We start from the raw sequence: 12,822 nt of genomic DNA, 5'->3' as shown, positions 1-12,822 counted from the left end.
GGATGATTAACACCAATTAGGATTATTTACAAGAACCTAGAAAACAATAGGTCCATAAATCATTGTCTTATCAATTGTAGTTCCTCCTGAGTAATTCAGTCATCATTGGGCACACTGTGTGTTTCACTGTTTGTTAAGTACAGATCACACTGATGTTAGCTGAAGTGTGTGCAAATGTTGAAGGTACAATATGACCTAAAATAGCAGCATGCTGCAAAAAAATTCTGTTTTCAACGTTTTTATTTTCTAAATCCTCAACAGTTTACCCCCTGGTATATGGAGTGAATTTAAGGCAGCTGACAGTAGCCTTGTTTCTCTTGGGTTATGCTTCAGCTCTGTCTACACTTGTGTCTCCCTTTGGGGTGGTTTTGCAGTAATCTCTTGGCTGTCTCCATTTGGGCACTGGTCCAGCTGCAGAGCAGCTTCAATGCACACATATTCCTTCCAGAGGAGAGCCAGTGGGGAGCTCTCTCCAAAAGCAAGCCAGGGCTTGGTGGGACACACTGCTCTGATCCAAGGGGCAGCCACACCACCACAAAGTCCTTCAGGGTGTCTGTCACCCTGATTTGCAAGAGGAAGGATGTCAAACTTCCCAGAGCTCCAATACCAGCCTGGAGTGGGGCTTGTGCTTTAGGAGGGGTCATCTGCTTTATGTGGCACCCTTTTTGCTGGTGACTGGCAGCTCTTGAACCACTACTTCTCTTTCTTCCACCAAGGCTTCTCCTGGCTCATTTTCCTTTTTGTTTAGTAACTGCCTGGTCTTCTGTAGCTGTTCCTCCTTGCTGCTGATCTTTTTTACTTCTATTTTTATCACTTTTTGTGATCCCTTTTCCAATTTCCAACCTTAGTCTCCCAGAAGACCTGGAGTGGTGATGCCTGGATGCAGAGGAGATCACACTGCTTATAGATCTGCACCATGAGGAGGCCAAAAGTTTCTGCAGCAGCAGGAGGTAAGCCAGGACTGCTGGTGGGTGTAAGGAGCAGAGAGCAAAGCCACGTGAGTTTGAGAAGAAGCACCCCTGAGGATGGAGACTTTGGGGCAGTGTCACGGTCCCGTACAGAAAACTTGAAGAGAAACTGAAAACTTCAGGTGGGAACACACCACCCAACCAGCTGCTTGTGTGGTTTGGTCCATGGACCTTTGGGGTCTGCACACCAGAGACTGAAAACGCTTGACTTTCCCTAAATTTCCTCTTTATGGATTTCTAATGTGATAGGAATGGCACAAAAAAAAATCCAATATATCTTCTTCACCATAGTGTTACCAGCCTGCTAACTTTCCCAGGACTACTTTCTGCTCAAATTACTGGAACTTAATTACTTGAGGTTTAATTTCAGTTGCTTAGACAGCTTTAAAAACTTATATTCAAATTTGAACCACAAGGACAGAATTTTGGGAGCCTCTTTGTCCTCTCACTTTGTGTTAATTTAAATGAGGAAACTGTGCCTGTGAATCTCTGCTTTACTTCACCTATTCCAAGTCAGTCTCAGCTCTGGAGAGACATCCCTGACTCCCAGCAGTTTAAGGGAGAGCACAAACAACCCCTTATGTTATACTTTATGTTTTTGAAACTGTGCAAACAGCAGATATTTGTCTTCTGCTTATGCATTTTCTTGTAAATAAAATGTATTGAGACCAGAGATGGAGTTACACTGACTTTACACCAGATAATGCATTGACATTTTACAAGAAAGTGTTGTATTATCCATCCATTTCACAAATATATCTTCACAAATATGTTTAATTATAACAAAAAAACCCAAAAAAGAAGTGGAAGGAGAATCAAGGGAGGGATATAGAGAGAGTGCAAAAGGATATGGATGAGAAGTGGTGGAGTTGGAGGATCACAGCACCTATCAAGGCATTATCTGAGAATTCCTATGATTAGAACTTATCTTTCTGGCTTCATTATTTCATTATAATCTGCTGTTTACCTGATTAGTAATAAATGGCCTCCAGATTTTATTGCATTTGCTCACTTTCTTCAGATTTTGCATCAGTTTCTTCCCCTCCTAAGGTCTTATTTGTGTTAAGGAATGAAGATTTTATGGTTTTACTGGGGTTAACTTGTCTCTCTGGTATTTCAGTGTTGTTACTTAGCTAGCAAGTGTCTCACAGCAATTCCTTGAATAACACTTCCATCTATCACAATGGGATGATCAAGGATACATTGCAGCTGATGTTCAAACCCTGTGTATCTGGGGTTGGGCACTCACCTCCAACTCAGCAGATATAAAACTCTCCAAAAAGCCAACAAAAGAGGGCTTTTTTTAAACACTCCAACCCGCTAGTGGATTATCCTTAATGGTTTGGCAGCATGCCCCTTCCTTCCTCTGCAGGAACGCTGGCCTGGCTCTGCAGCCCTGGGTTTGGGTTTTTGGTGGTTTTGGGTTTTTTTTGTTTTTTTTTTACTGTGTTACAGCATGCAGAAGAAATAAAATGTAAGACTGATTTGTACTAGTTCATGATGTTTTTTTTTACTCTTCAGCCTGGGATTAACTTATTTACCTGCCAGGAGGCAAATGTAGAGACCAACTCTACATTTTGAAGAGTGACCCTTGTCAGAGTGGTCCTGCAGGAGAAGGCTCCTGTTGTTTCTGGGAGCTCACGGACACACCTTCAAAGGTTGAGGGTTCAGCTTCTTCTGCGTGAGAGAGGAGAGGAAATGACCTTCACCCAGCTGAGCAGGGAACAACAGGAAACCCTCACGGTCCTGCCATTTCCCACCCCCAGGATCCGGAGCTCACGGACCTTTTTGACGAACTGTCAGTGTTTTTGTCAGGGTTTAGCTGCTGCAAATATATTACCAAAGTATGTTGATGATTCATGGGGAAGTAGTGTACGCTGATTTAAGTGATGGACTAGCCATTCTGTAATGGATTTGAGAATTCCCAATCAGATTGTACTTAGTTTTATCAAGCAGGAAGCTGGCAGGCTGTGTTTTAATCAACTGATAGCATCTCTTGGCAATTGGCATCCAGCTAGTGGACAGAGCACTTCTCAAAGACCAGCTCACTAAGTTACAAACAGCCACAGCCACTCAGATCTCTCAACTTTATCTCCTATTTTTTCTGTTCAGCCTGTTTCTTTCGCAAATGAAATTTTCAGCTGGAAGTGCAGAAAGATGAAACATATCTGCTCCTCTTTCGCTGCTGTTTTAGGGAAATGGATGAGGGAGAATGCTTTTGCTTCATCCCCCAGAAAGCTATGCTGAAACAAGCTCCTAGATGTAGCATAAAATCCCAGAACCAGACAAGTTCTAGGATTTGGTTCTGACACAATTTTTGGAGTGCTCACATTGCATAAGTGCAGAATCTACAATATGGGGCCACACCAGGTAAGATATGGCCTTTTCCCCTTTGATTAGGCCATGACTCATTATTCCAGGACTCATTATCTATTGTGTCACCAAAGACATACCCAGTGTTCTGACCTTTACCAGCAGACATCAAGAATGGTTTCTTTCCCTAATAAAACTCATCAGTCTATTCATTACTTCTGGGAGAGACCAGCTTCTGCAGAGCATCTTCACTGCACAAACCCTCAGATGCCACAGCTACCTTAAATAATTCCCTACTCAGGATTCATGTTTTGCCACAATTATTGAGCTGTGGAGCCATCCACACTCATGGAGCTGTGCTCAAGTACAGCATCAACCCTGAGGAGCTGGTTTGTTGTGCCTGGCTCCTGTGGAGTAGTTACTGTACTTAGCAACCCACCTCCAATATAAATATATCTGCTACTCTGAAGAGCAGGCTTTGAAAAGCACCAGAAGGGATCACTCCCCCATAAGATTTTTTCCAACATTACAGAGCTGTTGGGGCTTTCAGAGAGAAATTCTTCTCCCAGTTAGGCATCCCAGCCAGAGAGGTGAACATTTCACCACAGGCTGACAAAGCTCTGGTGCAAACTTCTTCATTGGGCCATGAACCCCCATTTAAAGCTGGTCCTGTCTGAGCTGCTTTTGAGCCATGCAGGCATGGAGGGAGGTGGAGAGCAGCCATCCATGCTGGTGGGATTTGGGATCCATCTGTGATGTCTTTGCACAGGGGTCCCACAGGACTGTGTGGAAAAACAGCTCTGAGAGCTGAGTGCTAAAACCACATGAGTTTGAAACTGCTTAAACATTTGGAACCCTCAGAAGAGCCTGATGATTGAAAGGCTGCAAAACAATTATGCTCCCAAAAAGTAATAAAAATAAAAGTGAGGTGTAAGGAACAGAGAGGAGTGATTCATTGGGAAATTGTGGTCTTGAAACTGTGTGACAAATCCTAGGTGAGGGAGGAGCTGTGTGTAAGAATTTAAGGGCCAGATCCTGGCTTGTCCAGAGGAATTGAAGATTCAATGAAGATTAAAAATGGACCTGTATCTCCCATCTTAGATATTTTCTGTTGACCATTCCATGCAAATCAGAGAAATAAGACCCCTCTTTTCAGTGTCATGTCCCATGAGGGTTTCAGCAGACAATGACCTCCACTGCAAGAAATAAAGTTTCCAATTCCAGAATGACCAAAAGGACATGTGAAAACAAAACTGAAAAAAGCCTTCTCTCTTCAAGGTGGAAGTATATAATTTCCACAGGGTCATTTTCCTATTTGTATGTTTTACAAATTAAAACAAAAATGTGTCTTCAAAACATATTCAATAAGTCAATTTTAAAGCAAGGTAATTAATGTAGCTAAGCTTTATCACAGAGCATAAGTAAGTGGAAAAAATCCCCAGCCAAATGTGAAGAGTCTAATCTTGATTTTCTCACTCTTTGAGTTCGTTTATTACAATGTTTGCTCACTTTTATAAAAGCCATGGTCATGTAATAATCTAATTTCTGAGAACATCTCCAGGGACAGGAGATCACATTACAATATCTCACATTATGTGTCATTCAGGCAGTATCTCCCAAATCATAAAACCTATGGAAAGGGAATGACACTTGAATAGCAGATTCCTCCTCCTTTTCTTTTTTCCTTTTCTGAGCATTTTTTTCCCAGCCCACTGCTCTCTTCCTTATATTGTCTGGCCTCATGCACCCAGGCTGCTCATCTCCATTCTGCAGAGAATGGAGGTGCACATCTCTCCTTGTTCTACCTGACCACTTCATCCTGTCTCACACCATCTTTCCTATAGTTTGGGATTTCCCCTTCTGTTCTGGGCCTTCATTTGTGTCACCTCACAGTCTGTGTTTTGTGCCTATGGGTTCTGCTTTGTGAACTGATAAAATGAATCAGAGAACTGGCCCTGCTGACAAAAATCTGAAAAAAGCCCAAGTTTCAGATCAATAATTCCCCTAGTCAAAACTGTCCTAAGAGAGACACAGGACCTGTGCAGCTGCCTGTGGTGCCAACTCACAAACCTGTTGTCCTGCAATCTTCATTTATCTCATCAGTTTCAGAGATCTTGATGAAGACCTCAAGGGAAGCTTATATGGTCTTAAAACCTTTCATTGATCCATTCATGTCCACACAGTCCAGGGCTTCCATTTTTAAATTCCTTCCCTATTATCATGGAAAATTGCTAATTACAATAGAAGCCTATTAGAAACTTGTTTAAGACACCAGTGTTGTGTAGGAAAATACTTGCTGCTTGCCCAAATCTCAGGGTGCAAAGCTATGGAGTCCTTGGGGTGAAAATAGGTTTTCTAGGAGATGAATCTGCTGCTCCAGATATTATTTTATCATTCAAATCTAAGGTCACAACCTCAATCCTAGCTCATCCTGTTGACTACACAGACCATAATAAATTTTATATCTTATGAAACATCCATTCCAAACTACCATTGCCCATTTCTTCATGTAGAAGTTTTGCACCAAATTATCTGGTCTGATTAATGCCAGGTGCCTACTAGTGCACTTACAACACAACTTTGCAGTGGGAAAATAATCCTGGCCTTTTTAAACACCGAGGTGAGCAGAAAAAAAGCACAACATCAGAATTAAACCAGTTCTGACAATTTCTCATTTCCATTTATTCAGAAAAAAGCCATAATTGAGACTTAAGGAAAAAAAGAAAAGCCCTCCATGCCTTTAAGTGTAAAATCCATTTTAGTAGCAGGAAGCTGTTATATGGTTAGAGCAGTTATTTTTATTGTCTGTCTGGGTATAGTTTTTAACTGCAGGCACAGAATAAATCAATAGTGTCATAAAGCTACTCTCACCCTCTGCCCTTTCTAAAGGGACATTGTTCAGTGTCTGTGCTGGATGTGACACAGACTGTGCTTTGATGCACAGAATTATACCTCTACTAATGTTCTGGGGGAGAGATCTGTGTGACACATATTTGCCTGTATTTCTTTGTCCATATCATCTCAGAGTCATCAGATTAAAAGCAAAATAAAACACAGATATACACACAAAAATGCACAGAAGTTTTTATCAGAAGAGAGGGGATTTCTCTGGTTCTTCTCTTGCAAATAATATTGCCAATTAATTTGTGCAGTCATAAATCTTCTCAGGTGGTGTATTTCCAGGACTGTCTGAGAAAGCATGCAGTGTTTCACTGGACAGACCACACAACTTAAACCTGACTGTAACCTGCTCTTTAATGCAGCAAGGAAGGATGGAGCAGGATCTGACTGTATGAAGCTGGTGCTAGATAAAATTGCCCAGAAAGTGTGCCTTTTTAATAGCAAGAGTAGTTAATGGCTGGAACATTTGGCTTAGGAATGTGGTGGATTGAGCTTTGCTTTCAGTCTCTAAATCAAGAGTGAGTGTCTTTCTAAAGCTATGCAATAGCTTCAGCAGAAGTTATGGCTTTGATGCTGAAATGAGTGGGTGAAGTTCTTCAGCTGTGTTACATAGGAAGCAAAACCAGATGACTGTGATGGTCCTTTTCAGCCTTACTAATCCATTAAATCCTGGTTTGGGGCCTTTCACACGCCAGGGTTTAAAGCAGCCTCTTAGGTTTTCCCGATGGTTTCTGCAGGCAATACATGTTCCAGAGCTGGATCTGACAAACTCCATATAAATGGGTGTCTGGAATTGACACACTTTATAATTTATATATAAATCACTGCCTCTAAATGCAGTTCCAGATCCATTTCCCCGTGCAGCTGAGCTCACTTTGTCTGCTCTGTGCAGTGGGGATTTTTCTTTGCAAAGCAGATATGCAACTAAGCTGAAACCCACACCAAGTGCTGCTGGAGACCCCAAAAACTGCCACCCCTATCATGGACCACAGCGAAGCAAGCCTTTATGGATCAAATTCTTAAGAGATTTATCAGCAGCAATTCCTGTTGTCAAGTTAATTCATCGCTCCTCTCCTTGCTTGCTCATTGCAACTTCCCCAGGTTGGCACTTCTGACAGAGGCATGAAAATTGTACTTGTGCTGCAAGTGGGAGGTGGAGACAGCGAAAATCTGTGCCCTGTCTGTGAGACTCCGTGCTGAGACAGCTCTATTTTCACATCTAGTCACAAGCCAATTGGTATTACCTCAGTATTTGTTTTGAGGACGGCTCTCAAGAAATGGAATTGGAGTTTGGATTTGGTAAGATTGGAAGAAGTAAACCCTGAAATAATTCCAGTGGTTTCTGAAGGCAGCACCACTCACATGCAGCTTGGTGCTGGACAGAGAGGCAGAGAGTCTACAGGAGTCTGTACCCTCCGTGGGGAGCGTGGTGGGCACTGCTCACCTGGGTAACCAAATGTTTGCTTCCTTCTCTCTGCAAAATGCTTAGTGCTGGATTTTTATGCCTGGAAATACGGATTTGGATTTCCCTTCCTTCCTTCCCCATGCTCCATTGAAAGCAAAGACATCTCACCCAGCACCATTTGCTGACTCCTTCCCTTCTGCTCTTCCCCGTCCCCCAGTGCGTGAGCGCAGTCACGTGCGGGCCCTTGGTTTCCCCTCAGGACACTGGCACTTGGGAAGGAGAATAACAGATGTTGGGGAAAAAACAACACCCTGTCAGGTAGAAAAAACACTTTAGCAAAAAAAAACCAAACCCAACTATATGAACTTCCCAGCTTCTCAAACTTTCTCATGAATAGCCAGTGGCCACTGGAATAGCAGCAATGGTAATAATAAATCAGAGTAAATATCATCCTGTCATAAGTGACAGCAAACCAAACCCACTGCTGTTCAAATATGAATTGGAGAAAATATTTCATAATCTCTTTTTGTGTTATTCAGTCAGCTGTAATGATTTATAGTACTCCAAATAAGTTGTGGCACAGAGTTTTTTCTTAATCATCCATTTCAGCATCTTGCTATTACCCACACATGTCTGCTTTGGTGGGGACTCTGGCACTCCTGGATGCTGCAAAATGCTCAGCCCAGGAATAAATTATTTCATGTAAGGGACCTCTCAGCCTTTCTCTGGGACCCTCCTGCCTATGGGGACAAATCTGCTACAAGGAGAAGCAGTGCTGAGTTAAGGGCAGCCCCATAACAGTGCCTTGAAATAAAGTTGTTTTCCCAGAGCCATCTGGTTTGAGCCTATTCAGCTGTAAATACCCACAGGCAGTGGACATGGAGGGCTCTGGTGCTGCAGTGCATCAGATGGACACCCTGCAGATGAGGCTGTGCCCCTGTGAGTCTGTGAGCACACTGGGGATCAGTGGCAAAATAAAATAGTGGGGGATAAATTGAACTGGGAACATGGTGTCAATCGCTTCTGTCTTTGTCTACTTATTTCCAAAGATTTATACGTGACAGTGTGAGGACTGCTCAGTGACACATTTTAATTTAATTAAATTTCCTGTTGGATTGATGTCTGATCAATCAATAATGTTAATGTTTTTGCAATTTAGAGATTAAAGCTTGGATGAGCGGATATTGAAATACTCTTGCATCCAGCTGCCTGGGAATATCTCTTTCTGCTTCCATTCCTCAAAAAATTCATTTTGGGTGAGAATGCATCCTGAGGCTTGTCATGAACCTACACCAAAGCTGAAAGCTTCATCCCATTCTAGCAGAGGGTGAGGGAGTCATTCAGGAGCAGCATCACTTCTTGGAGACACAGACTTGCAGGCAGCTGGAACATGTCCTTGTGCAAAATCTGTGTGGCTCTGTATATTTTCCCTTTGATGTTCAACATGGGAGAACAAAGAACGGGGCATTGCAGGTGTGACAGTTCCCTGTGCTACCTGCTCCTGGTTCAGGAAGTCATCAGTGCTGAAATTGCACTGGGGGATTTGAACCTGATCACCACCAGGGCATCTGTTGGCATCTATTCTCCATGTGTCGTTGTCCCCTCTGGATGCCACTCATTCCTCTGGCCACCCCAGCCTCCTGCAGCAATGAGCTCCCCTGCTCAGCTGATGTTTCTAAGCTGCCACACATGGGACAGCAGGATCCTGGTCTGGAGCTGAATGTAATACTGATTGAAGCTTCTCGCCTGCCCAAATTTCTCACAGATGAGCTAATTGTGCTCCACCCTCTTCAGGCTGTGAAGATAAAGAGATGCTGTAGCATGTCCACAGAACCTTTTTTTTCCTTCTGTTATGCTTTGTTTCATTTAGTGCCTCAAATACTTTAGTAGTGAGGTCAGGAGAGGCATTAACTTATTCAGGGGAGTTATTCTGCACTGACTTTTCCATGAGTCTTAGACAGTCGTTCAAAAACGTATGACTCAAGAAGAAAACTTAATCCACATTTTCAAGCTTGTAAAAATGTGAACCCTAATTGAATCTGAATCTCAGGTATGGCTGTAGTCACAATAAGTCAAGGTAATTAGTCAGATCTTAACACTATCAAAACTTGAACAGTGAGAAATCCCACCTGGCTGAGGTCTGAAGGCTCCAGTGTCCATCTCTGCTCTCCAGGTCCAACTCCAGAGCTGGCTCTGTGTTATTTATTTGGGGTGCTTGTTGTATTCAAGGAAGCCTTAAAAGGGCCAATTTCTTTCCCAACTGTATTTTAAAATCTGTAAAATCTGTATTTTTGGTCCCTTAAGGATGTTCTGGGGGCTGTGTTGCTGTGTACCTGTCCCTCAGACAACCCCAAAGGAACATACAGAGGGATGAAGACAGAGAAAGAGGAGGAAGGGAAAGAGAGAGCAGCTCATTTTCCACTTTAGCCCAGACACCTGAGGGGTAGAAGTCAGCAGTTTTTTTGACAGTACAAGAACTTGGTAACTTAAAACAGGAAGCAAAAGAAAAACCACGACCAAATAACTTTGCCTTGACCTCCTCCTAAGAGAGTCAATGACTTTAAAGTAAACTGGAACTTCTTGCTGGAATTTATTTGGATGTCAGCTGCTCCTTACCTCATTAGCACAGCAATATTCAGAAATGTGCCAAAAGATTTAGGCAGGCTGGAGGATGCAATGAAGCTAATTTTTTTTCCCCAAAGGAAGGCTTCACATATTTGTGTCTCACTATCAAAATACTCCTCAGTGCAAGAGTTTCTTCCACTGAAATCCACTGTGTGCAGTGGGTTTTGTTTTGCCCTCTGCTGTTAACTCCACCAGACCCCACCACTCCAGGTGAAAGGGCAGCGTGCCAGGTACCCACCCGTGCTTGGGGTGGGGGTGGTTGAAGGGTAAGAGAATGTCAGTGTCTCTCTGTGAGTGCAGCTGTGTGGGGAAGGCAAAGGAAAATGGGGAATTTGTTCCTTGGAAGGCAGGGAAATAATCTACTGCTAAACCAGTGATTTTTGTAGTAGAACAACATTTTTATCTCAGTCCCTGGTATAACATGATCTTCAAGACTGGCTTTCATAGGTGGGAGCTGGTTCACCCTGATTACTGATTCTTTCCCTTTCCCTTTCCCTTTCCCTTTCCCTTTCCCTTTCCCTTTCCCTTTCCCTTTCCCTTTCCCTTTCCCTTTCCCTTCCCTTTCCTCCCAGCCTGCACAGGGAGAAGCACCCCAGGACATTGTTAGAATGGGCACTCCTGGCTTTTTGGGGTTTGCTCTGTGGTGCCCTGCTCATTAAAAGAAAGGGATTTCATGCAAGAGTTTTTTTTTGAAGGAGCCAGGGCTGCTTGTTCCATCTCCCAGGTCCAAGCTCTGTCAGTTCATGTCTTTGCTGGTTCCAGCTAAGCTGTTTCACAATCCAAATACATGATGAGCCCTGAGAAAATGGTGTCCTAAAGAGGAGCCCAAGCTTTTGCCATGTTCAATCATCGAGTGTTTGGGATCTAGAATTCCCATTATAGTTCACTACACCACCTTGCTCACCAGAGCAGGCTGGAGAAGGCTCTGGCCAGTTGGCTACTTTGGTGATTTAACCTGTTAGGAACGTGGGAGTACAGAACAAAGCCACAGCATAAATCCCACAATCCTCATCCTGCAATGAAATTCATTTGGACAGCATCATCAGGCTACTTTTTAGAGTTGTTCATCTTACCATGAACAGTAAATTCCTATAGGAAAGTAATTTATGATCTGGGAGGGCTGTTACTTACAAGCTAGTAAAATAACTTTAGCTGGACTTTTACTACCTTCAGCAACAAGCATCTGTGCTGAAGCCAGGAACGAGCCTTTTCTTCCTAGCTGTGATACAGTGTGATCTATCACAGAGCCACATGGGTTTTTGGCTTGCATTCATCTTGTTTCCATGCAGTGTGTTTAAAAAGAAATCACTGATTTCTACTTGCAATGTTTACAGTCAAGTCACGTTATTTCAGCAACTGCATGAGCTTCCAGTAATTTATGCATGAGTAGGATCAGGGTGGCTTCTGGCATAGCTTGGGCACTCTGCTTGAGATCTGTTCAGAAATCAGCAATCTCCTGCATCCAAGTCATCCAGGATCCATCCATCTTTGGGTGGCTGAGTTACTATTTTCAGGGAGTTTTTGACCTCAAGTGGATTTGGACTTGCTGCCAACATACCCAAAACCCTCTAATTTTAAAAAATCCCACACTTAATCTTCAGATAATCAACAAATGTCATCACAAGTGTGTTGTGTTATAACCATCACCGTTTTTCTTCTCCCTTCCCTGCAGAGGCTCCTACCTGACTGTTCCTCAGGCACTGAGTACTTTTGGGTATCAGCTCCAGTATGGAAATGGCCTTAACAGGTGGCTGGTTGTGGATCTCATCATTTTCCACGAAAAACTAAAATCACAGAAGAGCAGAAACACAGCCCCAAGCCTCCCATAAGAATGATGCACATAAAAAATTACTGGAGCACATGCTGGTGCCACTCTGATAGCAGGGCAGAATCAGGCCCATTTAATCCCTTATAAAACATTCCTCAGGGATGCTGCTTTGGCTACAAGTTTCTGTTCAAACTGAGTCTTTCTAACTCTCAGAGAAAGAAAGCTCCTGTACCCTTTTACCATATTCAGCATGAGAAAGGACCTTCTCCAGTTCAAATATTAATGCACCAGTCAACAATTAGAATCTAGATTATTACTTTTGTACCATGATTTTCCTGCTCTGCTCAGGCCACAGCATGTGTGTGGGAGCATACAGCAACATTTAGCACTTGAATGCTGGCCATGAGTAGCCAAAGCATTTGGAATCTGCATTATAGGTAAAGAAAAGTAGGTCAAAGCCCTTTGCAAGCATCTATCCTGTCTGCAGGAAAAGCCCTTGGTTTTAGCCTTTACGTTCAGAAGCTGCCAGAAAGTCATTGCTTTTGTGATTATGCCCTCAAAAATAAAATGTTGAGGATCTGTGTGGCCTCCACTCTTGTGTAAACCATGCAGGCACCTGTGAGCTAGTACTGGTACTAGCAAGGCTGGTACTGGGCTCTGAGCAGGTTTTGCTCATTTTGCCTTCAAAAACTGAGAGAGCTAAAAGCAAAAATGAAGCCACAGAGAAAGCTTCAGCAGAGTGGGATTCAAGTCCCATACTCAGAAGACAAAAACTTAGGGATTAGGTTCACATCAGGAACCTCAAAAAATGGTGTGAATGTTGGAAAAAAAATTAGCTAATT

The 12,822-nt window shown here is 42.9% G+C and overlaps 1 protein-coding gene across 2 annotated transcripts in view; it reads left to right on the top strand.

The window, feature by feature from the left end:
- MAF (MAF bZIP transcription factor) overlaps positions 1-12,822 on the top strand; it is a 196,069-nt gene that overhangs the window by 60,732 nt on the left and 122,515 nt on the right. The window contains exon 3 of one of the 2 annotated variants that reach the window (XM_021541212.2): positions 849-1,971. The exons of the other annotated variant lie outside the window; for it this stretch is intronic. The gene's annotated coding sequence lies outside the window, so the exon portion shown is untranslated. Of the gene's footprint in view, positions 1-848; positions 1,972-12,822 lie in introns of those variants that run through there. 2 annotated transcript variants of the gene reach the window in all.

This window comes from Lonchura striata, chromosome 13 (assembly GCF_046129695.1).
Source record: "Lonchura striata isolate bLonStr1 chromosome 13, bLonStr1.mat, whole genome shotgun sequence".
Lineage (NCBI taxonomy): Eukaryota > Metazoa > Chordata > Aves > Passeriformes > Estrildidae > Lonchura > Lonchura striata.
Note: the sequence above shows the minus strand (reverse complement) of the source record. Positions and strands in the feature narration are given on the sequence as shown.